The sequence below is a fragment of the Schistocerca americana genome, chromosome 1 (genome assembly GCF_021461395.2).
Source record: "Schistocerca americana isolate TAMUIC-IGC-003095 chromosome 1, iqSchAmer2.1, whole genome shotgun sequence".
Classification (NCBI taxonomy): Eukaryota; Metazoa; Arthropoda; class Insecta; order Orthoptera; family Acrididae; genus Schistocerca; species Schistocerca americana.
This window is the reverse complement of record NC_060119.1, coordinates 302,851,966-302,879,349: the sequence shown is the minus strand read 5'-3', so window position 1 is coordinate 302,879,349 and position 27,384 is coordinate 302,851,966. Positions and strand designations below refer to the sequence as shown.

General features: G+C 45.6%; 1 protein-coding gene and 1 pseudogene across 2 annotated transcripts in view; both read left to right on the top strand.

Moving 5' to 3' along the window:
- Positions 1 to 27,384, top strand: part of LOC124595643 (diacylglycerol lipase-beta-like) — an 855,670-nt gene that overhangs the window by 40,253 nt on the left and 788,033 nt on the right. The window contains exon 1 of one of the 2 annotated variants that reach the window (XM_047134481.1): positions 10,913 to 11,034. The exons of the other annotated variant lie outside the window; for it this stretch is intronic. The gene's annotated coding sequence lies outside the window, so the exon portion shown is untranslated. Of the gene's footprint in view, positions 1 to 10,912; positions 11,035 to 27,384 lie in introns of those variants that run through there. 2 annotated transcript variants of the gene reach the window in all.
- Positions 1,282 to 1,399, top strand: LOC124555546 (annotated as a pseudogene).

Sequence of the window (27,384 nt, the reverse complement as noted above, 5' to 3'; positions counted from 1 at the left end):
CCTAGTTCACGTATTAGTACTGTTTGTGTGTGTCAGAGAACAGAACCAAAGACTTGCTCGACACGTTAGCTGCCTGAGATTGTCCTGCCATCTTACTATAATATTTGTTGTTTCAGTCATCAGTCCTAATGCTGGTTCGATGCAGTTCTCCATTCCTACTGGATGTCAGCTGTGCCGTGTCCGAACATAGGACAGAATCCCCGCTCGGTTAGGAGCGATCACAGAGAGACAAACTTCCAGTGATGGCAGGTTCATTGCCTGGATCAGAGCCAAACACTGTCACAGGGTATCTACGACAGGAGCCGATTTTCGATAGGAAACTCGCAACAGGAGACTCAAGAAATTCAGAAACCTGAATAACACTGCATTGAGACCAGCCAGTACACTGAAAGCTAATTCTGAATACTATGAAAAGCAAAGGAAGCAAGTAGTTTCAGAGCAGAAGTCAGTGTCTGAGTCCGTGGGGGTTACAGCTAACAGAAGCAGAAATAACTAGCAGCATTGTAAAATACGAACTTCGAGAGCAACACTCCAAGTGGGAAAAATAGACTTGTCGGAGATTAGCCGAGGCTGGCTACGAGTGACATGGAGTTGGCATCCCAATAGCCTGACTGAAAACACTTCTCAATACAAAAACGTGGATTTTTAAAGGATTGTGGCTCACTATTTCTCCCTATCTATAGCGAGCCCGCCAATCCACCGGCACTTTACAGCCATCCGTCAGGCGCCTCCCTGGTGCCTCTGGCCAACCACATTCAGATTCGTCCCCTTCTTCTACTCGGTAGGTAGGGGTGTTTGCTACCAAATTTGGTAGCAACAGCGTTCAGCTAAAACTTAGCGTCACTGCTCTTCCTCTTATGGTTACAACAGCAGTGGTCGACGTCACTTCGCCCCGTCTTGACGCCTCTCGTGAGTGGGCACCGCTGTTGCAACAGTATTACCCAGTTCCCATCTCCCTCTAAAATGTTTAAACCCACTGACGTTGCAGTCCTTAGGGGCAACTATCAAGCCGGCTGCCCCTGCTAAGACATCCCTGTCTGTGAACACCTTCTACTGTGAGGCCTTAAGACAGCCTTATGTTGTGGATGGAGTTACCAGTTAATTCTCTGAAGTGAAACTTCTCCACAGGGACAGCTGCCCAAAACGTTTGCAATTCGCAGGGCCATTGTCTGCCTTCGGTAACCTAAATGGTAACATTTTGCCTGCTCCCTGCATTCTGTCTCTAGAGTGCCCTCGCTGGCTTTCAACAGCCTAAGACAGCTTAAGACTGTACGAATCAATGCCAAAGGCCTTGCCGCAGTGGTAACACCGGTTCCCGTCAGGTCACCGAAGTTAAGCGCTGTCGGGCTGGGCTAGCACTTGGATGGGTGACCATCCGGTCTGCCGAGCGCTGTTGACAAGCGGGGTGCACTCAGCCGTTGTGAGGCAAACTGAGGAGCTATTTGATTGAGAAGTAGCGGTTCCGGTCTCGGAAACTGACATACGGTCGGGACAGCGGTGTGCTGACCACATGCCCCTACATATCCTCATCTGGTGACGCGTGTGGGCTGAGGATGACACGGCAATCGGTCGGAACTGCTGGACTGCAGACGGAGTTTACGTACGAGTCAATACATCACCAATCCATTTCTGCCCTACTGCTACATCATATAGCATCAACTTTCAGCCTTATATCTCGGTCTGCAAATCTTTCTTTCCACCATACCTTCAACTGCAGCTTCCAGCAGCGACTCATGTCGTAATAAGTGCCCGACTTTTGTCACTCTTCATTTCATAGTGTTCTTTATAAGAACTATTTTTCACTTGACTCACTGCAATACTTCTTCATTTCTAACTCGATCAATCCATGTGATCTTTAACAGTCTACCGTAACATCTACATCATACTCCGCAAGTCACCTAGTGGTGTGTGGCGGAGGGTACTTTCGGTACCACTACCCGTGGCGGAACGCGCTGCTCTTCGTTGGATCTTCTCTATCCCTTCTATCAGTCCTACCTGATAGGGATCCCAGATATATGAACAACACTCAAGAATCGGGCGCCTTATAAGCCACTTCTTTCGTGGATGTGTTACATTTCCTTGAGATTCTTTCGACGAATCTGAGTCTTGTGTCTGCTTTTCCCACTATCAGTTTTATATGGTTATTCCACTTAAGGTCGCTCTGGATAGTTACGCCTAGATATTTTACGGCAGACTGTCTCCAGCTGTTTGTCATCAATAGTGTAGCTGTACAGTAGTGGATTTCTTTTCCTATGTATGCGCCATATGTTACTTATGTTTACGTTCAGGGTCAACTGCCAGAGCCTGCACCATTCATCAGTTCTCTGCAGGTCGTTCTGAAAATTCTTACTATCTTCTGGCGTTCTACTTTGGTATAAACAACTGCATCATCTGCGAACAGCCTTAAAGAGCATCCGACGCTTACTAATAGATCATTTATATGTATTGTGAACAGCAACGGTCCTAGCACACTTCCCTGTGGTACTCTGTATATTACCATTACATCTGCTGATTTAGTTCAGTTAAGAGCGACGTGTTGAGTTCTATCTGCAAGAAAGTCTTGAATCCAATCGCAGGTCTGCTCCGATACTACGTAAGCTCGTATTTTTTCCATTAAACGGAAATGCGGGACGGTGTCAAATGCCTTACTGAAATCAAGGAACACGGCAACAACCTGAGCGCCTTTGTCCACTGCGCTGTGGATCTCATGGAGGAACAGAACGAGCTGAGTTTCGCAGGATCTCTGTTTGCGAAATCCATGTTGATATTTATAGAGGAGCTGTTCATTTTCCAAAAACGTCATAACCCTTGAGCATAAAACAAGTTCCATAATTCTACAACAGATTGACGTCAATGTTATAGGTGCAAAATTGTGTAGACCTGTCTTAGGGCCTTTCTTAAAAGCTGGAATGACCTGCGCTTTCCTCCAGTCGTTAGGTACTGTTAGTTGTTCAAGCGATCTACGATAAATTATTGCTAGAAAGGGAGCAAATTCTTTCGCACAATCTTTATAGAATCTTATAGGTATCCTATCTGGTCCTGAAGCTTTTTCTTTACTAAGCGATTGTAGTTGCCTTTTTCGCGATCGATTATCTCAATATCTGCCATTTCGACGTTCGCACGACGATTGAGAGGAGGGACAGTGTTACGATCTTCAGCGGTGAAACAACTTCGGAAGACCGAATTCAGCATTTCGACCTTCTCTCTGTTATCTTCCGTTTTGGTGCCGGTGTGGCCGCTGTGAGAATGAATAGATGATTTTGACTCACTTACTGATTTTACATACGACCAAAATCTCTTAGGGTCTTTACTCAGGTCTGTTGACAACGTCTTACTTTCAGTCATTGAACGCTTCTCTCATTGCTCTCCTTACGCTCATTTTCGCTTCGTTCAGCTCTTGTTTGTCAGCTAGGTTTTTACCGCTCTTGAACCTGAGATGAAGTGTCCTTTGTTTATGTAGCGATTTTTTAACGCGGCTATTAAACCATGGTGGATCTTTCCCATCCCTTAAAACCTTACTCGGAACATACTTGTCTAGGGCATATTGAACGATGCATTTGAATTTTTTCCATTTGTTCTCCACATCTTCGTCCTCATCACCGAATATTTGATTCTGACTTCTGAGTTATTCAGAAATTTGTATGCTGTCACCCTTACTCAGCAAATATATCTTCCTACCATTCCTTGTAGGACCTGTCGTCATAGATGCTGTCACAACCTTATGATCACTGATACCTCCCTCTACGTTAATTGATTCAATAAGCTCAGGTCTGTTTCTTGCCAGCATGTCTAATACGTTACCTTCACGAGTTGGTTCTTTAACTATCTGCTAAAGGTAATTTTCGGACAAGATATCCTGAACAATACCACATGATTCCCTGCCTCTGGCACCAGTTTTGATGGCATAACACTCCCAATCTATACCTGGCAAGTTGAAGGCACCACCTATTACAACGGCATGGTCAGGAAAATTACTAATGATATTCTGCAAGCTCTGTTCGAAGCGCTCTACAACTACAGATCCCGACCCAGGTGATCTATAAAAGCATCCGATCACATTTTTTTACCGTTATTTGATACTCAGTTTCACTCAGATTAATTCACATTCGGAATCCGTGATAACCTCGCTAGATTTTATCGAATTTTTTACTGCAATAAACGTGCGGCCACCATTGGCGACTAACCTATTCTGAAGATAAACATCCCAGTCTGAACTTAAGATTTCGTTGTCATTGACGTCTGGCTTCATCTAGCTTTCTGTTCCCAATACTGTCTGTACATTATAACCTTCAGTAAGCGATACTAATTCTGGGACCTTTCCTTGGATGCTCCTGCAGCTTACTAAAATCATATTAATCTTTTCTATCTCTGATTTGCGAGGACCAAGATTCTATGAGGTCGCTGTGGCTGATTTAACGGGCAGATCGTGTTTACTCCCAAGGGAGGGGTCCTCTAACGTAAAAAAGCGCCACGTGCACGCCACACGTACTCCGCTAACATCGTAGCCGCTTCCTGCGTGTAGTGCATGCCTGGCCTATTAAGGGGAACTCTACAATTCTGCACCCGATAGCGGAGGTCGAGAAATTCGCATCCGATACCGTCGCAGAGCTGTCTGAGCCTCTGGTTTTGACCTTCCACTCTGCTCCAAACCAGAGGACCGCGATCAAACCTGGGTGCGATACTACGAGGGTCATTCCAAAAGAAATGCACACTATTTTTGTAATAATACAGTTCATTCTGCGTGTGTGAAAGTTTTACAGTGTGCAGATACATCCTTCCCGCTTGTTTTCAAACTTAGTTCAATCTGTTCCCGTGAGTGGCGTTGTCACAGCATGTCTTCAAAATGGCTGCTACACTTGACGTTCGTCAGAGGCAACGTGCTGTCATAGAATTCCTGTGCTGTGAAAACGAGACAGTGGGAAACAACTACAGGAGGTTAAAAAGGTGTATGGAAATGCTGCTGTCAATCGCAGTACAGTTAGTCGGTGGGCAAGCAGGTTACGTGATGAAAGCAGGCACGGCAATATTGAGGATTGTCCTCGCAGCGGCGGGCCTCGTACTGCACACACTCCAGACAATGTGCAGAGAGTTAACGAATTGGTGACTGCTGACAGACGCATCACAGTGAACGAATTGTCACGCTACGTTGGGATAGGGGAAGGAAGTGTTTGCAGAATACTGAAAGTGTTGGCGTTAAAAGAGGCTTGTGCCAGGTGGGTCCCCAGGATGTTGACAGTGGCTCACAAAGAAACAAGAAAAACGGTATGCAGCGAACTTTTGGAACAGTATGAGAATGGTGGAGATGAATTTCTTGGAAGAATTGTGACAAATGTTGAAACATGGCTCCATCATTTTTCACCAGAGACGAAGAGGCAATCAATAGAGTGTCAACATGTAAATTCGCCCAAGAAAAAAAATTCAAACCCACACCTTCTGCTGGAAAAGTTATGGCCACGGTGTTTTTCGATTCCGAAGGACTCTTGCTTGTGGACATCAAGTCAAGTGGAACCACCATAAATTCTGATGCATATGTACGACACTGAAGAAACTTCAAGCTCTACTGAGTCGTGTTTGACCACATCGGCAAAAGCAGGATGTTTTGCTGTTGGACGACAATGCATGGCCACATGTCAGTCAAAAAACCATGGAAGCGATCACAAAACTCGGATAGACAACACTGAAACACCCGCCTTACAGTCCTGACCTGGCTCCATGCGACTATCATCTCTTTGGGAAACTGAAAGATTCTCTTCGTGGAACAAGGTTTGAAGATGTTGACTCCCTTGTGCACGCTACCAAACAGTGGCTCCAACAGGTTGGTCCAGAATTTTACCATGCGGGTATACAGGCGCTGGTTCCAAGATGGCGCAAGGCAGTTGAGAGGGATGGAAATTATGTGGAGAAATGAAAATATTGTTCCTAAAGGACGTATCTACACACTGTAAAACTTTCAAACAAGTAGCATGCACCTCGCGTGCCTTCACCAAGTCAGCCAGCCTCCGAAAGGAGCCGAGGATGGCCTCAGAACCCAAGCGGCAGGCGTCACTTGTGCCGACATGTGCCACTACATGCACACTGTGTCATGGTTCCGACAAGTGTCTGCAAGCAAACAGGGCGCATTACAAGCCAACAAAAGTCCAGCCGTGGTCTCAGTGTCTGGAAATTACGTCTACTCCTTTGCTCTCGTGTGCCACAAGTAACGTATGTAAACTCTTTCCCTGCATCACAATTTTTATTCGGTGATTCTGCATACACTACCTGACAAATAAAGTGAAACCCTCAGAAAGGGGGAGGAAACGAATTGAGCCTTTCCAGGTATGCCATTCTCGGCGACTATGGTGATCCAGGCTAGTGCCGAATCCCTCATTCACCGCAGTCCGTGCTTCCCAGTCACGGCACCGCTCCAGACGCAGCAGTTTGTGTGGTGTTAATGTCAGCTTATGCATGAGATCGATAATTCCCTAGCACAGCGGCTGCAAGTTTCCGATCAAAGGTGCGGAATGACTAAGAATGTTGCAGGGAATCCATTACTTGTTCTCGAATAGCAGGTGCAGATTTGAAGATGTTACGGTGCACTTGGTGCACAATACGAGGACTTTCTCTTGTGGCGATCAGATATGTTCGTCCGGTTGGTTGATTCGGGGGAGGGGGAACAAACAGCGAGGTCATCGGTCCTATCGGATTAGGGAAGGATGGGGAAGGAAGTCGGGCGTGCCCTTTCAAAGCAACAATCCCGGCATTTGCCCGAAGCGATTTAGAGAAATCAAGGAAAATCTGTATCAGGCTGGCGGGCCGCGGCTTTGAACCGTTGTCCTTCCGAAAGCGAATCCAGTGTCGTAACCGCTGCGCCACCTCGCTCGGTTCATTTTATAAGCTGTTAATAAGGTTTATATTTTTTTTCAAAATTTCTGATTTTCTGCCTTAGCAGTGGGCAACGGGCTAAAAATATTTACTGTTGTAACTGCGACCAGGACGGTCGCGGGGTAGCAATGACGGAAAGCGCGGCGGGACCCGTGGAGACGCCCGCGAACAACAACACAACGGGAGAGGATGGACACGACCAATGAAGGACAGAACGAATACAAGATCGAACAACGGAGTCACAAGGAAACAAACACGTCCACTTGTACACAGAACAAGGAAGTAAACTGTCTAGCGCGAAACGAGGTGTAAACTGACGTACGCGAGATTAGACTGGCTGGATGAGTTTTTTTTTTTTTTTTTTTCTTCTTTTCTTTATTGGATTTCGATTCCCCCCCGAAGGGGACGGGCTTGCAGCAGCATAGTATGCCGCTCTTCAGCCTACAGACTTTGTTTTAAAAAGATGAAGAGAATAAACAATAAACACAGGCGATAAAACTGGAGACTTAAATAGTAACATGGCGAAAAAATCGTGGAACTTAAAACGTAGAACAAAGGGATGATGATGCTAATAAAATACATATGAAGCATACAGGTAAAACAATAGAGAAACAATTAAAAACACACTGCGACAGTCTGGTTTCTGTTCACAAAAGACATAAAATTCACACCCAGCGACAGCATGGTTTCTGTTTGCAACACTAGAAAGTCGAACAACACTGAACATTCATTGGAACACTGCACTAAAATGTTGGCAAATGTGACATACCACAGCCGAGAGCAGGTGGGGGGAAACTGGACAGATGATGGGAAAATAAAAAAGGGGGGGAAGGAGAGGAAAAGCGAAGGGGAGGAGGGGGGAAAGGAGCCAATGGAGGATGAGGACCCATAAGAGGGGCTGGCTGAGCTTTATTTCTTTTCTTTTCTTTTTTGATTTTCAATTCCCCCCGAAGGGGGCAGGCTGGCAGCAGCTTAGTACGCTGCTCTACAGCCTACAGACTTTTTTTTTTTTAAACGGAAGAACAAAAGAAACAAGAAACAGCCGATAAAACGGTGACAAAGTGTAAAATTGCGGAAAAATGCGGAAAGTTAAAACAGAAAGCAAAGGGGTGGGCAATGTTAATAAAATACACAGGAATCAGACAAGTAACATAGTAGACACACAATTAAAAAACATGGCGACAGACTGGTTTCTGTTCGCAAGATATAAAAAAATCACACCCAGCGACAGTATGATGGCCGTGCGCAACACTTCCCAAAAGACACAACAGGGAACACTCACTGTAAAACACTGCACGAAAATGGCGGCACAAAGATGACACTCCGGTGCCAAAGGCAGATGGGAGGGGGGGGGGACCTGGAGGAGGGGGAAAAACAAGGAGGGAGGAGAGGAAAAAAAACGAAAGGGAGGGGGGGGGGAACCAAGGAGGGAGAGGACCTGGCTGAGCTTTTTTTTTTCTTTATTGTGATTTTAATATCCGTATAAAAACAGGTAGGCTGGCAGCAGCACAATACGCCGCTCTTCAGCCCAAGATATTACAATGGTAAAACAGAGAAGACACATGAGTTGGAACAAAACGGCGGGGAAGAAACAGTAGACACATGAACACAAAAAACATGAAGCCGTTCACACCCGATGACAATGCACACCACAAACTGTTGACACGACGCAGAAACACTGAAGCTGTCGATCGCACAGGTGAACGATGGAGTGTGACGGTGAACACTGAACACTAAACACGACGGCACACACGAGACACTAATGGCGATGACCTCCGGCGCGCGGTTGTCCATGTAGCGTGTGCGAGTCCGGGGACCTGCCGAGAGGGGAAGAAGGGGGGGGGGGGAGAGGGGAGAACAAAGATGCCAATGGCTGAGGAGATGGGAGGAGGAGTAGAGGGACAGGGGAGGGGACCTGGCTGAGCGCGAGGCAGGCGTTTAAGTATGCTATCGGGGGCGCCGCTATTGGCCGCTGGGACCACTTGTTCCACTGTGGCGCCCTCACACTAAAAGCGGGCCAGGAGGCGCGTGCCACCACAGCTTACGACGCGATGGTGCAGAGACCTCTATGGGTCTTCGACATCTATGACGTCTGGCGCAGATTCAAATTCCGCGGCGCGCGGTACCAGATTTGCACCAAAATAAACGCTTCATTTTGTACTCTGGACAAACATGCATGGTTGATAATGGAATTGTTTTCACGCACTGGAATTTGGGAGTGTATCTTACAATTCATTGTAAATTGACTGTCTTTGTACTTAACTTGGCCTTTACAAGACATTGGTCCAGAATGTCAAGGTGTTTATAAGACCATGATTGATTCTTGTATTCGTGCTTGCTGATACTGAATTTCATTGCTCAAAACAATTAGGGGATGACTTTGGGCGTCTACCATACTCCATTGAGCATGCCGCACACATGTTCGATGGGGTTTGGGTCGGGACTCACGGTTCGACATTCCATTGCTTCAACGTCCAGGTTTCGCAAGTCATTGCTGGAGTCGCCCACCACATGAACCCTATCATTATTGTGAATGAGAAGGAATTCAGGGCCACCACCGGATGCATCAGCCACCACAAGGTCCAACGGGACCTGTTCGATGTACTGAGAGGCGGTGAGGCGACCACGGGAAACGATGAGATCCGTACGGCTGCTATACTGATGCCTGCCAAAACACGGTCACAGAATCTTGACCGATTCGTCGATTTCCTGAACAACATTTGGAAGGTACCCCTCGCGACTGCGTCTCCACACACGAACACGGCCATCACCTTGCGTCAGAGGAGACCTGCATTCGCCTGTGAATAACACGTTTCCCCAGTGACGAAGTTGCGAATTGCACGGGAACGGTAGACCTGAAGGCGAGCAGCGAGATGTTGTGTCAAGTAGGATACTAGAAAAGAACGTCTGGGTCGCAAGATCGTTCTTCGTAATGCGTTCCTTGCAGTCTGGCTGACAACAGTGGCCGGCCGGAGAGGCCGAGCGGTTCTAGGCGCTACAGTCTGGAATCGCGAGGCCGCTACGGTCGCAGGTTTGAATCCTGCCTCGGGCATGGATGTGTGTGATGTCCTTAGGTTAGTTAGGTTTAAGTAGTTCTAAGTTCTAGGGGACTGATGACCTCAGCAGTTCAGTCCCATAGTGCTCAGAGCCATTTTTTTTGACAACAGCGGCTCCAGTGGCCCCTCTGAGATCTTCTTGTGGGGCTCTGGCGGTAGGCGTACGACGCCGCAAGGAAGAAATGGCCAGATGTCGGTCTTCGCGTCTTGTGGTAATGCGTCAGCGGCCTTATCCGACTCACCATATGTGCTGACCTGCGTCACTATATCGTGTCCACAACCTGTGGATGACAGATGGAGAGACACTGGTGTCAGCAGCAACACGACAAAAACTTAGTCCTTCGTTGATCAAACTATTGCAGCTAGCATTGCAGTAAAATGTTGCACTGCACGTGATCCATTGAATGCAACTTCCACAAATGCCAACTGCCGTCTGTGTGCCTCACTAGAGAACGATGGGGCACCGGTACTCATTTCCTTCTAAGATGTCGTCTGATACTTTATGCATAACTCAGCTGACAGATGGCGAATTCATTGAAGACGATCTCAAACTACACAGCTAGCACCTATATCAAAGTACATGTAACACACCGGACGTTGATAAACGTGTTCCCCTAACTCTTTTTGAGCTGTATATTATATCATCTTCGTTGAACTCTCTCGAAGGGCTATTGAAGAAAAAGAAATAAATGTGTGTTAAAAATGTAGATGCTGAACCGATAATTGGGAACTCTTAAAATTAATTGTAGGAATCGTGTGTTCTTACTCGAAGAAACGGTTTTTCATATTGACGTTCTTCGAGGTAAGTTTCTGATACGTTTGCAGAGACTGCTTCGGAAGGCAGTACAGCGATACCGCGCAACGAAGCGTACTCTGCTCTCATCCACAGCCCACAACCATGCGGCCTGTCAGTTCCGCCACGGGCCGCAAGAGCGCTCTGCTGCGCCGCCCACTGGCGCAGGCGTGTCGTTGCTACTTTGTCAGAGCGCGGCAGTACACGCGCTGCGCTCGAACACAGGGGGCGGGTTTCGTGTGTGCGCGCTTGCTGTGGGTTGTGTTCTGTGATCAGCAGTCTCCTCTCTTCACCACCAGCATCGTTCCCACCTGGACTGTCAAGGTAAGAAAGAATGCACCTCTGCAGCATGGGTCGGGTCGACTTTCTCAACTATCACCACTACTTTCGCTTATTTCCGGTGTGTCGACTCGTCACCCACCTGCGATTGGTGTTCTAACAACCCTACCACAACAAGGGTCAAAATTTTAATAAAGATTGTGGTGTTGCTCACGCTGCTAAATACTGCATTATCAGGCAACAACTGTCATATTATGTGGCAGATGTCATTAGAGCACAGTTAATAAAGTCATTTCATGTAATAATGAAAAAACTAGGCACTCATCTTTTTGTGTTTCCCACGCAGGTCTCGTCGTAAAATCGTGGCTCAATCGTTGAAAATCTAGGTGGATATGATCCCAAGCTCTGATGCAAAGAGGCCTAGGTTTTATTCTGCTATATTCAAAAGTTTTGTAGATGCGCTTCAGAAACCATTCTTGGAGATTACACTTTTGCAGGACAATGATGATGTAAAAAAAGTAATCAGCATTCCGAACTTAAGTTACACTACCTTTTAATTGCTTTTATTGCAATATCACGTGACACACAAACATCACTTCACAATACAAAACATACTTGAAAACATCTTCATCACAGTCACTGTTAAAGTTCACATTTTATAAGCTGACTACGTTATGCGTCTTTCCAAAATGACGTCCACGACTTGACTTTCTCAAGGTCCGACTCTCTAACAAGTTAACAACTAACTAACAATCGCTTACGCGCCCAAAAATCAGAGTTACAAGTACGTCAAAGACCATAGTGACAAAAAAAAAAGAATACACATAAGAATAATATCATTGCAATATAAACATATCGATGTATCACAAATGAAATCAAATCTGAATGTTGTCTCAGAAATATGTCAACTACTTTGCAGAAACACAGTAGAATATTACTGGTATCGAGAGGTTCAGATGAGGTATCATAATGGTTACGTAATTCAAGTACCATTCGGGGAATGATTGCTCTTGAGATTCTGCCATTCCGTAAGACAGCCAGCAGATTAGCGACCTTTTCTGCGATAAAATGATCGTATGGCATTATGGCCGGATAGAAGGCACGATTTCCAAATAGTATAATCGATGTTAGTAGCAGACAGTTTTATTTTATACAATTTTTGTCACCAAGTCCACAATTTTTTTTTTTTTGGTGCATGTTGGTTCAGTCATCCTCCAGAATATTGCTTCTATCGAAACCTTTTGTATCAAACATGTACTTGCGCCATCTTCACACATGCATACCATTCTGTAATAGCCACAAAAAAAGGACAGATTTTGTTAATTTATTCAGCACACAATACATAAAAAAGATGTGATAACACAACTATGCGTTTTTTCGAACTTTTGATATTTTATTTTGAGTAAAATAATTTTGGGTTTTGGGTCGCTTGTTTGTAAACTACTAAAGCAATTAATTGCCGACGTTGCAACCGACTTGCTGCGGTCCTCTTCAGAGCGGTTCAGTCGAACCGGTCTGAAGGGAACCACAGCAAGTCAGCCGAAACGTCGGCAATTAGTTGCTATAGTAGTTTGACCCGCCCAGAAGAGGACCGCAGCAAGTCGGTTGAAACGTCGGCAGTTAGTTGCTTTAGTAGTTTACAATGACGCAGCCCAATACCCAAAATTATTTTATTAAAAATGCCACTGGCCGAGAAAGTATACGAACTTATATTGATAGCTTACGCTATTTTAAGCAGAAATAGTTGGACATACAACGTCGTAGCAGAGCGAGAAAGTTTACGTTTCTGCGTACTGTTTATCAGAGAGCCTTCATGACGATCGTATGTTTTCATTGTTGCAAAATGGTCTATCAGTAGCGTATTACTCAAGAAGGGAATATATGGGGAGACTGTGGCACAACAGACGGTAGTCTGTCCCATTTTCAGCATTAATGATTAATCAAAACCACTCTTATATGTATTATTACACGCTTATTGTGTTACGACCAGTTTCGTACGTTGAAAATCTTCAGGTTGCCGAGTTGTGCTGAAGTCATAAGATAAACAGTGTGGCAACCTGAAGATGTTCAACGAATGACACAATAAAATAGTTTATTAATCATTAACTCTGTCAGCTGTGACGCTCGATATAATCAGGATTATTGCTTGTAAATGATGAGTAGGAATGTTGATTTACTTCGTCAAAGACAGTAGCCGAGCAGTAGTAAAGCTGAAAACTAAAACTAAACATTGTGGCTACCTCAGTATCCAGGGAGCGTTGCGACATAGCCTCTCATCCTTGACCTTCCTCGATAGTCTTCCTTCCGTAGCTTCCAATTCCTGCGAATACACGACAGTTCCTACTGAAAGACTGTGGCGGGTGCCTGTGACGCTTCCGTAAACAGTTACTGCTACGTCCCTAATGGTGTCCCTATTTATGGAACGTTAGGTCGTTATAGCCATGTGTATATGACTCCCTGACAGGCGCTTGTGAAGTAATTAATTTCTGATTTTCACTCACTGAGGTATTCCATACAAACGTATGTGGAATGTCTGTGTAAATTTGTCTTGTTCATTCTGACCGTTGTTGAATACTGCGACTGTGGTGTAAATAGATGTTACGGGCGGAAGCAGCAAACAATCGGCGCCTTAGTCTGTCGAAATACACTCCTGGAAATGGAAAAAAGAACACATTGACACCGGTGTGTCAGACCCACCATACTTGCTCCGGACACTGCGAGACGGCTGTACAAGCAATGATCACACGCACGGCACAGCGGACACACCAGGAACCGCGGTGTTGGCCGTCGAATGGCGCTAGCTGCGCAGCATTTGTGCACCGCCGCCGTCAGTGTCAGCCAGTTTGCCGTGGCATACGGAGCTCCATCGCAGTCTTTAACACTGGTAGCATGCCGCGACAGCGTGGACGTGAACCGTATGTGCAGTTGACGGACTTTGAGCGAGGGCATATAGTGGTCATGCGGGAGGCCGGGTGGACGTACCGCCGAATTGCTCAACACGTGGGGCGTGAGGTCTCCACAGTACATCGATGTTGTCGCCAGTGGTCGGCGGAAGGTGCACGTGCCCGTCGACCTGGGACCGGACCGCAGCGACGCACGGATGCACGCCAAGACCGTAGGATCCTACGCAGTGCCGTAGGGGACCGCACCGCCACTTCCCAGCAAATTAGGGACACTGTTGCTCCTGGGGTATCGGCGAGGACCATTCGCAACCGTCTGCATGAAGCTGGGCTACGGTCTCGCACACCGTTAGGCCGTCTTCCGCTCACGCCCCAACATCGTGCAGCCCGCCTCCAGTGGTGTCGCGACAGGCGTGAGTGGAGGGACGAATGGAGACGTGTTGTCTTCAGCGATGAGAGTCGCTTCTGCCTTGGTGCCAATGATGGTCGTATGCGTGTTTGGCGTCGTGCAGGTGAGCGCCACAATCAGGACTGCATACGACCGAGGCACACAGGGCCAACACCCGGCATCATGGTGTGGGGAGCGATCTCCTACATTGGCCGTACACCACTGGTGATCGTCGAGGGGACACTGAATAGTGCACGGTACATCCAAACCGTCATCGAACCCATCGTTCTACCATTCCTAGACCGGCAAGGGAACTTGCTGTTCCAACAGGACAATGCACGTCCGCATGTATCCCGTGCCACCCAACGTGCTCTAGAAGGTGTAAGTCAACTACCCTGGCCAGCAAGATCTCCGGATCTGTCCCCCATTGAGCATGTTTGGGACTGGATGAAGCGTCGTCTCACGCGGTCTGCACGTCCAGCACGAACGCTGGTCCAACTGAGGCGCCAGGTGGAAATGGCATGGCAAGCCGTTCCACAGGACTACATCCAGCATCTCTACGATCGTCTCCATGGGAGAATAGCAGCCTGCATTGCTGCGAAAGGTGGATATACACTGTACTAGTGCCGACATTGTGCATGCTCTGTTGCCTGTGTCTATGTGCCTGTGGTTCTGTCAGTGTGATCATGTGATGTATCTGACCCCAGGAATGTGTCAATAAAGTTTCCCCTTCCTGGGACAATGAATTCACGGTGTTCTTATTTCAATTTCCAGGAGTGTACAAGGTGGGGCAAAAAAAAAAAAAAAGTGGGGCCGAGAACAGAGTTTCAGGGTACAAAGAAACACAGCAGGGGAAAGGAAATATGGTACTAATCTATAGTAGATGTTGAAAGTGACCACCATTCATTTCTTGGCACTTTTGACTCCTAGTCATCAAGTTGCTGAAGGTGGAACAAAACTGGACTGCTGGAAATGCTGCAGTCTCGTCCGAAATGTTCCGCTGCAGTTCTTGAAGACCACGAGGGTTGTTGCGATACACCTTAGACTTGAAGGCTCCCCACACAAAGTAATCGCACACTTATTAATCAGGTGACCTGGGTAACCAGCTAGGTCGCGACCAGACTGATCTCTGCTAACAACTGTCAGGCGTGGAGAATGTATAAACGTGCTCCAAGGTTCGGCCGGCTGTAAGGGTAGTTGCTCCATCCTGCTGGGTGTCAGGGGGTGTGGTTATATGCATACATCCACGTCCACTCGTCCGGGCCGCTTTTATTTTCCCCACCCTGTGTTCATTCTCTCATGATCAAGCTACAGCAGGCTCATCAGATGACACCACTTGCAGGATCAACTCTCATCCGACCCCGACGGTTGTGACAAGCTTTTGGGCGATCTGTATCATAGCCGGAGTGATAAGACAGCATGAAGCAATCAAAGGGCACATCATTTCACGCAAACTTGTGGATTCTTCGACGCCAACGCAACTTTGACTATGATATACACGTAACTCGCGAAATATTTGCGTAACGTCACCATCCGATGATAGGCCAGCAGTCGCTTGAAAATTGTCTGCAACCTCATTGAACTCTGCAAACGGCTGTGAAGTGCACGGCGAAGATTTCTACCCGTTTCATTCGCGTATGCCTAGGAGTCTATGCGAGAGGGATAGAGTGCATAGGGGGCTGTAGTATATTCCTAGATTTTTCACTTATTACTGGGTCTTGAAACCTTGTGTCTCATGAGAGATCATACATTTCAAGACAATAAATCGAGTCGATTTGCTGTTTTATGCGCCGACCGTCCTCTGATAATTTTCTACTCATGGCGGGGCTTCTGATTTTTTTGATGGAGTGGCGCATCTGTCACGCCACTAATCTTGAATTCTGGAAAGACAGTGGTCAAATTCATATCCGAATTTGTTTCCCACTTCCTTTAAAGGATCAAGTTTGATTCCCTGCTTCATCCTGGTCCAGTATTAACTCCATCTCTAACCATCCTTTTATTTTTACCGGAGTACACACTCAGTTGAAAATGCGTTAAGTTTGTGTCCGGCGGCGACTAGAAGGAGGAGGCGCACGTTTCTCGGACAGCGCTTGCCAGCAGAGCACCTAGAGTGTATCGTGTTTCATCTTCTCATTTGCTCTTCTCCAAATTCCACAGGAACTCTCAGGCGATGCCGTGAGACTAGCACCTCCAGGATAGTGAATACAGAGATAGTCTGAGTCAACGACTGCCTCGGCATAGTGGTACAACCATTCTGCACTGATGCCGAGTTGGAAATGAAATATTGGTTAAGATCTTTATATAAATATTAAAAAACAATGCGGATAATCACTAGAGCACTCAGGGGCACATCATCTTCCTGCCTCACCGTCCTAGCAGTTATGGAGCGCCTTGGAATTGGGTGCTCACACTTAGCTACAATAGCAAACAGAAAAATGATAGACACCTAGAACTCCCTATACCTAGCTGCTACAGACAAAATTTAATCGAGGTCACCTTTATGGAAAGTCGGCGAAGAACTGCAAGACATCGATTCAAGACAGCTTGGAAAGAACAATGGGCTGTAAGTGGACATAAGAATCGATAATTGGTGGACGAGCCCAGTAAGGAGGTCGATGAATTCAACCTCCCGAGAAAATCGTTGACAACTTTGAACCGCGTCAGGACTTGTTGGTAGTGTAAGCACTTAATGAACAAGTGGGGCGTATCGGACAGTCCTAAATGTGAGTGTGGGGAAATCCAATCAGTGGACCATTTACATGTGTGTCAAGTGCGTGGCTGAGAGGGTGATCTGACGAACGTACGCAGATTCTCCGCCTCAGCCATAGACTGGCTCAAGAATATTTGTAATGTTGTGTAGTGTTATAAGAACGTATGTAAAGAATATTGTAAATCAGTATAGAGCTACCAGAATATTTTCGTTATTACATTTCGTGATGAATACCTTTGCAGGTGCCGAACGAATACATAAATAAATCTGTCCTAGAAACTGAATTCCGTTGTTCGTTTCTAGGTCGTGTCAACTGACTCAGACGGGATTCTATGTGTGGCTGCACCGGCAGCTGTCATTATTTACACCGCGTGGATAAGTGGCTCACTCCCCTCCTGCTAGATCGCTACTAACAACAGCTGGTGGCGTGGGACAAGGAACAACCGGCTAGAACTGACCAGGATTAGCAAAAAACGAGCTATCGTACGTCTTCTAAGCTCATCAACGGGCCTCTTAACATTTTTAATAGTTTAACACAGCAATCGAAGACACGGGCACTTCATTGACATACTAATTGTAAGTTGCGATTGTGAGCTAATCCGGCAGCTACATACCTACTTTGTTTACGTCTCTCTCTCTCTCTCTCTCTCTCTCTCTCTCTCACTCTCACTTCTTGTTACTGGGCATTTTTTACAAATTATACTACATCTTTCTTCTTTACCTCGCTGTTCCGCAGCAATAAAAACACTATACTTCACATAAATCTCCTTCCGCGCTTCGCGTTATTTCCGAATGCCTCAGTCTTTAGTGGCCTGTTCGGAGTGGGACTGATGACCTTCGCTGTTTAGTCCCCCTTCAACATCCCAACAACCACCACCTGTTCGGAGCATCAAATGGTTTTTCTGTTCGACTCAATGATCAAGCTTTCGTTTCTACTCCGTCTCTCATCAGTCACAGACATGTTCCTCGTGGGTGTGGAACATGTCAGAAAGTATAACATAAAAACGTAAAACATTTGAATAAAATACTTACGGCCCTGATCAATTGTCAGGAGATTGTCGAAACAGATGATTACAATGCGGTGAGAACAGCTAATATTTACAGAATTAACATGCTGTCAAAATGAAACATTGTTATGCACTATTAATAAATTTATCATACACAAAATACCTAATCTTGACTGTTGTGACCAAGTGCTGTCAAAACTGAAATGTAACAGACATTTTTACTTACGCTGGCTTAACAGTCTCTGTTAAGCCAGCGTATGTCATTCGGACGGTCTAATGTTGCCAAGTTGGCTTGATGTGAAACAGGTTATTTCATGAACAGTCTCGACAGTAACTAGCTGTTGCCCTCCGATTCTCAGATCTATTATTTACAGCTAGAATAACGTTTTTGTAGTAACCTGCATGATCCTACAACAATTACTATTCAGATAATGAGGTTCGTTGCGTATAACCGGTACTACACTAACGTCATTCAAAATGGCTCTGAGCACTATGGGACTTAACATCTGAAGTCATCAGTCCCCTAGAACTTAGAACTACTTAAACCTAACTAACCTAAGGACATCACACACATCCGTGCCCGAGGCAGGATTCGAACCTTCGACCGTAGCGGTTTCGCGGTTCCAGACTGTAGCGCCTAGAACCGCTTGGCCACAACGGCCGGCCTAATGTCATTCCATCCGTACGTTGTAGATCTGAGAATTTGAAGATGACACCTAGTTACTGTCCAATCGGTGATGAAAAACTATTGCACATCCAGCGATCTTGGCTCCTAATTTTATAAATCACATGACAGATCTGCCCAGTGTCATCTTGCTGCATGTAGCGTGCCCATGCCTTAAGTCTACTGTCCATTCATTCTCTGCCTTAGGCCTTGTATCTTTCTTGTTCCTCCAGTTACAGACTTGTTTTATGCATTTACTGTACGCAGGATGTTTTCTAATTTTCACTGAAGTTTCTGAAATCGGTTCAGATAGCTTGAAGTAGCACCAAGTCTCACTAGTATATAAAACGCTACTTTCATTCAATTTTCTCATTCTATGAACGCAGATCTATCTATATGGATTTACGCCTTGTATGGAGACCTTTCACAGACGTCATTGCCGCTATCTTAGTATTGCTTTCTTTAATACCTACGTATTTCACCATTTTTATAGCACGTTTGGTTTACATCAGTTGCACTACTGCTCATGTCTACCCCATTAAACCAAGTATACAAATACTTAAAGAAAATTATCAGATACACAGTTAACATTCTTAACCAGGATAGTTGGTTGCCACAAATGAGAAAGCTGTCAGACACGTGTGCTTCTTTTTCTCTGGCGTTTCGAATAGGGTAAACTGGTTAGGCTTTCGTTCATAACATCATGGTCTATGGCAAAACTAGAAAAGAAGTGAATCGAAGCGTTTGATGTGCGGTTCCATAGAAGTATGTAGGAAATTAGATGGACTGATAATACATGAGGAGGTTCTCCGCACAGTGGGCGAGGAGAGGAATATGTGGGAGATATCGAGGGAGCTGGGAGGGAGAGAAGTACAGGGGAAGACAGAGACTGGAACACGCCCAGGACACTGGGTGTAAGTAGTACTCTGAAATGAGGAGGTTTGCCAGGAGAGGAATTCGTGGAGTGACGCATCAATCCACTCAGATGAGAGATGACCAAAAAGAAGAACGTCACACTAGTTTAGAAGTTGAAAGGCAGCGTGATGCGAGAAACAGCGGTATAACGATGCCTGATGCAGAAGCTTTAAGATAGTGTCAAACTCTCACTTGAGCAACATTTCAAAATCTAAATACTGATAGCATAAAAATCGAGAATAACTATGCGGGTGCTCTTTCATCGTAAATTTTGGACGCAGCGCTTCGGACAGAAACTATACCTTCGTATACGTGTAATTTAGAGATATCCACTGAGTTGACTTCTATCAGGTTAGTGAAAATAAACATAAACTGGAAGAACATCAACAATAGCCTCTGTTGATTCCGTTGTGTTTGCTCAAGAAAAATTGAAACATTATATGATTCCACTAAAACGGTATATGTGAAGATATTGCAAATACACATCTCACACACACATTTTTCCTCTTGCTGTGTCAATCCGATTAACACAATTAACGTTAATAGGTAGCTTATGACAGAATACATTAGTAAAACTTGTCCCTTACCTCATTAATTACATTATTAAATACGCCGCTCCGCGATAAGGGCACTGAAATCTAATGCCATAAGGAAAGCTCCCCGCTCTGGACAGGACATCATTGCAAATAACCTGGAACTTGTTGTTGCCTTCATGCTTGGCGAAATAACATTTTTATTGCTTTCTGACTGTGAATGTGACTTTCTAGAGGCGAGACTGTATTTCATTACTATCGGAAGGGAAAAAAAAATCCGTTGCCATTTATAGTACTGGCTTTAAGCAGTCTTGTTACCTCGCATTTGTCACATTAGTACTGGACAAGGCCGCTCAGTGCAGCGTCAGATTCGTAGACACTGACGCACGAAATCTGCAGCACAAAAGAAAATGTTTACTTTCATCTACCCCGTGCTGAAGCAACAACTTCATTAATATGGGAATTAGTCGACCACAGTGTTGTTGCGTGTGGGAGTGGTGGCGCTTTGGTAAGTTTATCGTGATCAGGGTTGATAATAAATGGACAAATTACCTGACAGTATTGACCGTAAGATGCGCTTCCCTTAGTCAGCGCCGTACTTGTTTACTGCAACAACACCGCGTGCTTCCGGTAATGGCCAAGTGCAATAATATCGTGGTTGAGTTGTACTTTGTGGTAATACGTCGATGATTAGTCGTTGAAGTAAGCTTTCCACATTTTTTACACATATTGAGACAATATCGTGCGGTACTTACAGGTCACAAAGGGGCTACGCTACGGCTAAATAAATTTGGATTTTTTGTTACTAATAACAACTCACGAATTTCTAAACTTAATGAATGCCACTACCTGCCATCAGACTGCCGGTGGTGGCGTTGCGAGCACGTGACCCTGTAAGTAGCGGAGACGAATGGGGAATCATTGTAGCGACGATACCGGCCGCAAAGGTGGAAATCAACTGATGTAAGGGACTTTGACGGAGAGCACATAGTTGTGGCCAGGGACCTGTGAACGAGCGTCTCGGTATCGGCAAAGCTGGTCGGATGTTCACTTCCTACAGTCATGAGCATTTGTCGGAAGCTGTTGAACGAGTCTGAAACTGTAGTGTTGGCAGAAGAGCCAACACCGTGTTGCTAGAGCGCGTTTAAGCTCACGCAGACTGGCGTGAGGTCTGGAACAGGACAATGTCTTGAGAATTGCAAATAAAGTACGAAGATCTTGGAATACTTAACTTTAATCCATAATTGGTGTACATCGCTCTTGTTGATACGTTAATAACAATCTCAATATAAACTGGTAATGGCGCCTTGCTAGGTCGTAGCAAATGACGTAGCTGAAGGCTATGCCAACTATCGTCTCGGCAAATGAGAGCATATTTGTCAGTGTAGCATCGCTAGCAAAGTCGTCTGTACAACTGGGGCGAGTGCTAGGACGTCTCTCTAGACCTGCCGTGTGGCGGCGCTCGGTCTGCAGTCACTGACAGTGGCGACACGCGGGTCCGACGTATACTAATGGACCGCGGCCGATTTAAAGGCTACCACCTAGCAAGTGTGGTGTCTGGCGGTGACACCACAGAAACTACGAGTGGGCGACAAAGTGTCGTATGTACACGCCTCATCACAGAACGTGGAGGTCGGAGGCTAGCCCGTTCTGTAAAATAGGCGGCAGTCTGTGGTAGACTAGCACATGCGCAAGTATTTCAGAGCACAGCGATCAGCGCACATTGTTGAACATGGGGGCTCCACTTCAGCAGACCCCTCCGTGTTCCGTTGTTGACCTAACGACATTGTCAGCTATGACTGCTTTGGGAGGCGAACGGCTGCTCGAAACGTGCACTGCGCCACTGGCGAAAGCCGATGGGGCGCTATTATGCTATTAGGAACATTCAGCTGGGCTTCTATAGGAACTGTGGTAGCAATTGAGGGCGCCGTGGCAGCTGTTGACTGCGTGAACACTATAGCGAACCATCTGCATGCCTTCATGCTCGATGACCTCCACGACAGCGACGGCATCGTCCCGCCGGATAACTGTCTGTGCCATAAGGTCGAAATCGTGCTATAGTGGTTTGAGGAGGATGATAGTAAATTCACACTGATGTCTTAGCCACCTAATCTGAACCCGGTGGAAGACATCTGGGTCGCTATCAGCTTCAACTCCGAGAAACAGACCACCAGACCGTAGATAAAAACTGTGTGCGAGTCCGGGGGATCTTCGCCTTTCGCCCTTTCGCTGGCAAGTGCTATATCGACTGAGCTACCCAAGCACGACCTCACGACCTCTTGTCACAGCTTTACTTCTGCCAGTACCTCATCTTCTACCTTCCAAACCTTCAAAGCCATGACGATTAGTCGTGAGCCGGGCTTTGGCACCTCAGTCGGTAGAGCACTTGCCAGCGAAAGGCAGAGGTCCCCGGGTTCGAGTCTCGGCCTGGCACACAGTTTCAATCTGGCAGCAGGTTTCACTTACACCCCATGTTGACATTCTTCATTATATTTGTTCCTCGATATTTCTTGAATGTTTACTGATGCAATATCACACTTATTATTATTATTATGTGCGATTGGACCCATACGGATCACGCAAAGCTTTTCCGATTCAATTTTTTAATTCTCCAAACTCCTCTCATTCTTTCCCCATGAATTCTCTTTCTTTCCTCTGTCCATTTTGTCCCCTGTCTCTTGCAAACTGCATTCTCGGGTTGTACTTTCCAACTATTGATTTTTTGCCTGTATACATTTCTGTTTATAACTTCTGAAGAATTTATTTGTGCATTTGCTAGATCTGTTTTGGTTTCTTGTATCCAGGGTATGGTTTTCAATTTTTCAATGTATATTAAAATTTTGTGGGAGAGTCTGGGTGTTGGGAGTCTGTGGATATGACCGTAAAATTTTAGTCTTCTTTTCCGGATGTCTGCGGCGAGGTTAGATAATTTTTCTGTAGTTTTCCGAGACTGTAACCTGTATCCATCTTCCGTTCTTTTTGGGCCAAGAATCTTTCTGATAATTTTGCGCTCCTCTTTCAGGATGCCTTCCAGGTCGCCTTTTCTATGGAGTGTGAGTGTTTCGCTGGCATATAGTGCTTCGGGCTTGATTACTGTATTGTAGTGTCGTATTTTTGAGTGAATGGAGAGACACTTTTTATTGTAGATGTTGTGGGTTTTCCAGTATGCTCTTTTCAGTTTTTGCAGTCGAACTTTTTGTGCAGTTTTCTCTCCCCCTGTGGGTTCTAGGACCTCGCCTAAGTATTTTAAGAATGGAACTCTCTCAATTTGTCCATATTTTGTAGTCAGTTTTTGAGTTTCAAATTTTGAGCAGATGAATTTGGTTTTTTGGAAGGAAATCACACTTATATTTTAGCGGATCTTCTTTAAACCACTAAATATCAGCTTTGTGTTAATTATTTATATTTTTTGTGTCTGAGAGAACAGGTACAACTTTGTTCCTGCAGCCACTATGAATGAAGACACAAAGGCACTAAAGACATTAGCTGCCACTGGGCGTTGATTTACATCAATGGGACAGCTTGAAAACTTGCGACAGAGTGGCACTCAAAGCCGGGTCTGCTGCTTACTAGGCAGTTGCGCTGACTGCCATCCGGACACAGTGGTCAGCACAACTGTACGGAAAGAACAGACACCACATATACATAATTGTGCATCTACATCTACACAGATACTTTGCAAGCCACGTAACTTACGCGGCGGAGGGCACCCTGTTGGTGGTAGCAGAATCGGTCGGCAGTCAGCTTCAAGTGCCGGTTCTCTAAATTTTCTCAATAGTGTTTCCCGAAAAGAACGCCGCCTTCCTTCAGGGATTCCCATTTGATTCCCGAAGCATCCCCGTAAAACTTACGATTCGGTCGAACCTACTGGTATCAAATCTAGCAGCCTTCCTCCGAATTGCTTCGATGCCTTCCTTCAATACGACCTGATACAGATCCCAAACGTTCGAGCAGTACTCAAGAATTTGATCGCACCAGCGTCCTATATGAGGTCTCCTTTACAGGTGAACTACTCTTTCCTAAAATTCTTCCAATAAATCGAATCAGACTATTTGCCTTCCATACCATAGTTTTCAGATGTTCGTTTCACCTCATATCGCTTTGCATGTTGCGCCCAGATATTTAAACGATTTGACTGTGTCAAGTTGGACACTCGTAATATTGTATCCGAACATAATTAAGGCGATGACGGCCAGCGACCCATTTAGTGCAGAAGCACACCAAGCTCTGACTCTTACGGGAATCGGCGACGTACCGCAAGTAATGAGGCTACTCAGTGGGGGCATCACATCAGTAGTGTGTGGTACAAGTTGAGAATTTGGGTGTGACGGGAGGCGTGCTAGGGTAGACCGTGCGCTTGTGGGGACCACTGTGCCCAGACGGCTTAGTTGTCAGCGCATTTGCCCTGGAAGCAGGAGGCCCGAATTGAAATCCTGGTGCGGCACAAATTTTCACCTCGCCCTGTTGCTATAAATCAACGTCTACATCTAAATCTACATGGTTACTCTGCAATTCACACGTAATATTTCGTCGTTCAGTTCTTCGTGACAACGTGTAACTTACAACAGTGCATAAATCAGTTGTAAAAATGAGCTCGAAAAAAGTACGTCTTTGACTTTCACAGAAAAGAAGCAGGTTATTGTGATCGCGGAATGTGGAGAGGAAAAGACAAAAAGAGATTGTAGCGAATTATTTCGGGATTCCGTTGCCCTCGCTGTCGTCAGTCCTCAAGCAGAAAAACAGGAAGAGGGAGGAAGTGAAACCGGTGAGGAAAGTTCCCACACCTTGAAGTGTTACTGACACTGACACGGAAACTTGTTTTACGATTTCTACGTTTAGATCTGACGATGATAGAAGCCGAACGACCCTGCAGATAAAGACGACTTTATTCGCAAAATATCTGTCGGAGATAATATGATTAAAGAAAGGCTAAGCCATTCGCTGTTAGCCTGGGCATTGAAAAGTTCGCCGCTAGACTTGACAGAATATCGCAAGTGGTGTATGTTTAATCAATGAATGGACTAAAATTGTCTGTTCAGATACGCTGTGAACGTTATGGTACTGAAGAAGAGGATGGCATAGAAAAGGCCTATATACTAAATGTCTTTTTGCAAAACTGTTTCACAGAGGGAGATCGGACTGTAGCTCCTTTTTTAAATCGTCGCACGAGCCACAAAATGTCACATATCGAAATAAGTGACCAAGGGATAGAAAAGCAATTGAAATTGCTCGACAGAGAGATTGCCACTGGAGCTGACGGGATACTGATACGATTATGCACAGAGTAGTCGGAGGAACGTGCTCCTCTTATAACAGCAAGCACCACAGGAGCGAAGCGTTCCCAGTCATTGGAAAAAAAAACGCAGGTAATTCCCGTTTTCAAGAAGGGTCGTCGGACAGACGCACAAAACTGTAGATCTATAGCTCTGACGTCGATACGTTGTAGAGTTTTGGAACATACTTTACGCTCGCGTATTATGACATTTGTGGAGACCAAAAATCTGCTCTAGGAATCAACATGGATTCTGAAACCAACGTTCGCGTGAAATCCTGCTAGCTCTGTTCGTCCACGAGACACAGAAAGCAGGCAGCCGCGCGAGTAGATGCTATGTTGCGAGACTTCCGGAAGGTGTTCGATACAGTTCCACACTGCCGCCTCACGGAAAAAATATGAGCGTACGAAATATCAGACCAACTGGGACTGTGACGAAACACGTAGCAGTCAACAAAGCACAGCATGTCATTCAGAACGGAGAAAAGTCTTCAGACGTAACTTAGGCTGTGTCCCAAGAGTGTGTTATAGGACCATTCCCTTTCGCTGTAGATAATGACCTAGTAGATAATGTCGAAAGTTTCGTTAGGTTTTTCGCGGATGCTGCTGCTATGTACGCGAATGGGGCAGGAAAAGGGGGAGCGACAGTGATACACGAACTAATCTCCGCCACATACCGGAAGAGGCTCGCCGAGTAAAAGTGTAGATGTAACAAGGGATAGCTCACTAGCTGTGAAAAGACGTCGTTTTTTAGCTGATTTCTGCAGAAAATGCGAGCGCTGATGACAGCTTGTTCAGCACGGAAGAATGAACGAAACTGAAGTTACCGCATGTTTTCGGAAAGCTGTATGTGCCTTTCCTTTGAAATATTAAAGTGAATAAAATAATTAAGTGAATGAAAACTTCGATTTTGCGTTACCTTCTGCTTACTTCAGTAAAGAAATGCGATTGTTATTAAAACTGCAGTAAAGAAATGCGATTGTTATTAAAACTGCAGTACCATTTTTAACATGTATTCTATTTTCGATCTTTTCCTGATTTCACAGTGATAAGTTTAATTTTCATTAAATCGAACTCTCTGTTATTGGAAAACTTTTCGTTGGGTCCTTTAAACCTGGAACCAACGAGGATCGACTGCAGATAGGAAAAAAAGACCTATCCGCATCGTTCCATCTTCCTGTTCCATGCGCGGTTGGCACGCTGGAGAAAGAATGCCGGCAGCCCTTCGCAGGAGCTCTTAATTTCTTCAGTTGTGGCCTCGTGGTCTTAGGCGGGACGCATATTGGAGCAAGTAGTATGTCTCTGTCTGGATTTAGTACGGCTCTCGACGATGCACAACGCTTTTCTTGCACCATCTCTATTAGTGCTGTTGCATTCGTTACTCACTTACGAGTGTTCCACGAGACTCGACGCACCGTTTCGTTACTGCCTGAAAAGTTTCGTTACTCGCATGCAATTCCGTGTCCGATACGGGCGGAATCGACAGTACTCATAGATCCTCCAGTTCTTTCGTTCCACACGCTACAGTTTCCACGGTACGGAAAATGGCCGGCTCTTCGACAGCTCACAGCTTTAGCCAGGGGCTTTAACAGGGCTATGGCAAGAGGCCGCCATGTCTTGCCTTGCCTCTGGAGAGGCGGTCGCCAAAAGAGGAAGAATACCATAGACGGGCAACACCGCCACCAGACTGAAGCAAACTGAACAACTCTCCGTCACTTTTTCGGAAGTCAAAAGAAAGGAATGTGATACAGGAGAGAGGCAGATGGTAACTACGACATAGCGCCCATCTTTTAGTTTAGCAGACGGAAGCGAAATTAACTGTGATTATGACAAACGAACACTTCATATACTCGTACACCGTCTTTCAGTAACTGCGGTAAAACATGCAGACAAATACTCCATTTCCAGGCTATCTGTTGCATGACATTCAGAATGTGACGACATGGTTTGGGAAATTCAGTTTACTACACGGAAGACGCATTCAACACGCAAAAATTCCAAAAGCA